The sequence below is a fragment of the Eumetopias jubatus genome, unplaced genomic scaffold, assembly GCF_037043125.1.
Source record: "Eumetopias jubatus isolate StellerSeaLion01/CBP00866 unplaced genomic scaffold, mEumJub1_p1.0 scaffold_12, whole genome shotgun sequence".
Classification (NCBI taxonomy): domain Eukaryota; kingdom Metazoa; phylum Chordata; class Mammalia; order Carnivora; family Otariidae; genus Eumetopias; species Eumetopias jubatus.
This window is the reverse complement of record NW_028274818.1, coordinates 38,021,690-38,026,707: the sequence shown is the minus strand read 5'-3', so window position 1 is coordinate 38,026,707 and position 5,018 is coordinate 38,021,690. Positions and strand designations below refer to the sequence as shown.

General features: G+C 49.3%; 1 pseudogene; it reads right to left on the bottom strand.

Annotated features, from left to right (window-relative positions):
• Positions 1–950: 950 nt before the first annotated feature.
• Positions 951–1,749, bottom strand: LOC114225947 (glyceraldehyde-3-phosphate dehydrogenase pseudogene; annotated as a pseudogene).
• Positions 1,750–5,018: the final 3,269 nt, after the last annotated feature.

Here is a 5,018-nt window from a genome sequence, read left to right as displayed (position 1 = left end):
CTCTGCACTTTGTGTTACTTGTTCAACGTTGAAGTCTTGGCACATATATTGTATTGAATCAGGCTGATGATCTGGACACCTGACTACAGAGAGAAGGAGTACCTGGCCTTTTTAGTCTCCAAATAGTCACGTACCAAGACCTTACACGCTGGGAGATTCTCCTCCAATAGGAAAGAAATGTTGGTTGATGTCCAGCCAACACAAAACCAGACAGTCTAGCTAATATCTAAGAATTGGAAAAGCCTCTATTAAGCCTGCAGCTTGAGAAGTACGGTACTTGGGAAGGCAGTAGTTGGGCTCATTGGATTAATTACCGGGAAGCAAAGTAATGCCTATATGCCTCCTATCATTTTGCAAGTCTTATTGACAGTTGGGTAAGTTTAGTTTAATTATAACACTAACACTTGTTTGTGTCAGCCAAGTTTGTAGCGGGTTAGCTATTCACACCTTCAAGGAATGAGAAGAATATGGTTAGAAACAAACAACAAACACTGGAAGGAACATTATCTGTGAGGAAGCTGAACTGGGGAGAAGAGTCATACCTGCAGCTGCTTCTCCCTTGGGTCTTCTTTGATGGGGCCACCCAGGGAGGATACCGATGGGAGCAGAGGCTCCATAGGGGAACCAGTTACATCTGGTTGAATTGGTTAGGCAGAGAGAAGCAGGTGCTCTGGGATTTTGGGCAAGTTCATTATACTGAGGCACAACTTCTGGTCATCCACATGACCTCCAGTTAGAATGAGTCAAACACAAGCTCATGCACCATCAGTTCCACCATCCCTAGACACAGGACCCAGGTCTGGGATGGAGGGAAGGATGGGGCAAGAGAGCTCCTAGCCAGTGAGTGATGTGCAGGTGCATACGCGCACATGGGTGTCACTGTTAAAGTCACAGGAGACAACCTGGTCCTCAGTGTACCCCAGGATGCCCTTGAGGGGGTCCTCCAATGCCTACTTCACCTCCCTCTTGATGTCATTGTATTTGGCAGCTTTCTCCAGGTGGCAGGTCAGATCCATGACTGACACGTTGGAGGTGGGAACACGGAGGCCATGCCAGTGAGCTTCCCATTCAGCTCAGGGACGACCTTGCCTGCAGCTTTGGTGGTGCCAGTAGAAGCAGGGATGATGTTCTGGGCAGCCCCTCGGCCATCATGCCACAGCTTCCCGGAGGGGCCATCCACAGCCTTCTGGGTGGCAGCGATGGCACGGACTGTGTCATGAGTCCCTCCACGATGCTGATGTTGTCGTGAATGACCTTGGCCAGAGGGGCCCAGCAGTTGGTGATGCAGGAGGTATTGCTGACAATCTAGAGGGAGTTGTCATATTTCTCATGGTTCATGCGCATCACAAACATGGGGGCATCAGCAAAAGGGGCAGAGATGATGATCCTCTTGGCCCCACCCTTCAAGTGAGCCCCAGCCTTCTCCATGGTGGTGAAGACCCCAGTGGACTCCAGAACATACTCAGCATCAGTGTCACCCCATTTGATGTTGGTGGGATTTTGTTCCGGGAAGATGGAGATGGGCTTTCCATTGATGACAAGTTTCCTGTTTTCAACCTTGACTGTGCTGTTGAATTTGCTGTGGGTGGAATCATACTAGAACATATAGACCATGTTGTGGAGGTCAATGAGGGGGTCCTTGATGGTGACAATATCCACTTCGCCAGAGTTAAAAGCTGCCTTGGTGACCAGGTGCCCAATATGGCCAAATCTGTGTACCCTGACTTCTCCATTGTGTCTCGGGGACATGGCTGGCACTGCACCAGAAGATGGGGCTGTCTGTCGAATGGGGAGGAGCAGTTTTAATCACCTTTAAAACAACTTCTTCCCTCAGATTATCAGATCCATTAAGTAGCCTCTGAAGGGATTGTCACAAAGTCTCCTACTAGGAGAACTGGGAGAGGTGCTCAGATCACCAGGCCTGAGGGAGCTCTGGACCTTAGGCACAGCCAAGGAGGAATGAGAGAAGGGGAGCCCCCCCTTCCTGCCATCTGGAGTCCCCTGTGACACAGTCTCCTTCCACTGAGGCTCCCCCACTGCCCGCATACCTCACACTCAGTCCATTTGTCTGTGAGCGCAGGCTTGCAAGCAATGAGCACTAAATCAAGGCAGTTTTCCTAAGTCAGGAAAATGATGAGCACATTCTGAACCTTGACAGGCTTTTCTTTCTTCGTTTCTGGAGAATTTAAAAATAGATCTGGAGATGACTTTTTGCAGCTGAATTCCACAGGCATGATATCCCCTTTCCACAGTAGAGATGTAAGGAAAACAGCTGACTGGAAAGGCCTTTTCTTGATGTCATTAATTGTCCTCCAGGCCCAACATCAGGATCTCAACTACTAAGTGACAGGCGCCATTGTTTGGGCAGGGCCAGCCGTGGGCAACAGCGCAGAAGTCCCCTTCTCTCTCCCCCCTTCATTCCCTCAGCGTCCCCTCTCAACTCACCCTCTGGTCTTTCCCACTGCAAGCCACAGGGGAGCGTATCTCCGGTTTGGCTCAACTTCACCCGCACCCAGGCTGTGTGAAAACACAGATCGCTGAGCCCTGACCCTGGAGAGGGATTCAGAAGCCTGGAGTCAAGACCGGGAATCTGTATTTTTAACCATCCTTTGGTGATTCTGAGGAGCAACTCAGTTTAGGAAACACTGGTGTAGTGCAACCAGCAAGGACTTTGGAATCAGACAAGCTGAGTTCAAATCTAACTTTTGCCACTATGGCCAGGGACCATTCCTAAGCTTCTCCGAGTCTCAGTTTGCCCATCCATAAAAGATGAAACTTGAGTAAAATAATGTACTTTAAATTAAAATTCTCTCAAATTGCAAATTTCCATTCTTCTTCTTCCCGAATATAAAGTCAGACTCTCCCCAAACAACTCGTTAAGCCGGGGGCCGAATCAAGGATAAGAATCACAGTGCTGAAAAGAACAGGACCGGGGCGCCCGGGGGGCTCAGTGGTTGAGCGTCTGACTCTTGATTTCGACTCAGGTCATGGTCTCGGGGTCGTGAGACTGAGCCCTGCGTCAGGCTCCGTGCTCAGCTTGGCGCCTGCTTGTCCCTCTCCCTCCTCCAGCTGGCTCGCACTCTCTCTGCCTCTCAAATAAATAAATACAATATTAAAAAAAAAAATAGAAAGAACAGGAGCATACCTGCCTGCCACCCTAGCCTGCATCTCCACCCTACCCTACCTGGGAGAGCAGAAGGCAGAGGCCCTGACTTCAAGGCTCTCAAGCAGCTAGTGGAAGCCGGCTGCTGGGGTCCTGTGTGCAGTGGGGCGGGCGGGGGGGATGCTGGGCAGAGGAAGGCCCTGGCTGGCTGGGCAGGCAGCAGGATTCTGAGGTCTGTTCATGCTTGTTGGTGGGGCCCAGGTTCAGGGACTCCAGGTGTCCCAACAGTGTTGGTCCACGTGAGTGTTGGTGGCTAGCCACCACTGTGCCAGAAATGACTGGCCATAGGAGGGTGCCTGCTATTCCCTGGCTCACGTGCTCACGTCATAGCAGGTACTCATGGTTTTTAAGATCCTGGAACATAATGGGCACGTGATAAGGACTCAATAAATATCAGTTCCCACCAAGTCCTGCATTACGATAAGATAAAACTGACTAATAAGGCAATTATGAGTTACTCTTCTAGAGAGATCATCATTTTAAGGGGGAGAGACAGAGTGTTAAGACCAAGAATAAATTCTGTAATGCAGAGAATGTAGAGCTGGAAATGTTCGGGGGAGGGGGCAGGAGAGGTCTTCTAGCCCCTGTAAATTATACTTGCGGGATTTCCTATCTCAATAGAAAATTTAAAAACCTTTTACTCCTTCCTTCTTGCCGATAATCCTTTGCCTCCCTCTCTTTTAAGAATCAGATTGTGCCGGGTACCTGGGTGGCTCAGTCGATTGAGCATCTGCCTTCAGCTCAGGTCATGGTCCCAGGGTCCTGGGATCGAGTCCAGCATCGGGCTCCCTGTTCCGCGGGGAGTCTGCTTCTCCCTCTCCCTCTACCGCTCCCCCTGCCTGTGTGCACGCATTCTCTCTCTCTCTCTCTCTCTCTCCCAAATAAATGGATCATGACCTGAGCCGAAGGCAGACGCTTAACGACTGAGCCACCCAGGCGCCCCAATAAATAAAGTCTTTTTAAAAAAAGAATCAGATTGTGCTGATTCTATCATGCCCAAACTACTGGTCAATCTTAACTCTCATATTTAGTGGAAATATTTTGGAAAAATCTTTTCTTTTCTTGAAATCTTTAAGAAGAGGGCAGCTACTCCCTTTTGAAGTTATTCAGAACATCTCCGTTTATGGTCAGAAGAACGGGCTGTTACTTCTGGAGCCACCTTCCTCTCGCTTGTCCTTTCTCAGAGTGGTCCTTTTCTCCCTCCACCTGGAACTGAGATGCCTAAGGCTTCGTGCCTGGGTGGATGGATCCAAGAGCTATCCTCTGAGGTCCTCTTTATATGAACATCCAGACTTCCTAACCTAACTTCCTGGCCAGGTTCCAGAATATTCTGTTCCCTTGACCAGCCACACCCAATGAGGAACAAGTAGAAGAAGGTCAATGTAGGACACGCAAGGGGAGAAGAGAATAGTGGAGTGTTGTCATGGGAAGTGGGATTTAAATAAAATGCCCATTTCCAAAGATGCCACAATGCCCTGGGTGCTCTGCTCTCCAAGATGCACACTACAGGGTGGTTTTGGCAGGGCATGGAGCTGAGCCAGAGTTTAGCGCCAAGAGAGGAGAAAGAGGGAAGGCTTGGTGGCCAGATGCTTTTCTCTTCCTCTGACTTTTGCTGGGTCACTTAGAAACGACACAGAAACCCAGACTGTGTTCCTTCCTCTGAATGACTTCCAACTATGTCCCTCCCCAGCCCCCAACTGGGGGCCACTCTATTTTTAAATTTCTCTTGGGAAGTAGATTCCAAAATTTCTGTAAGTCTTCCCGTCAGGAGAGCCTCTGATTTCCAGTAAATTCAGGGTCGCATAGTTTTCTATATTCATTTGCATTCAGTTTGCATAAAATTAGCATGCTTTGG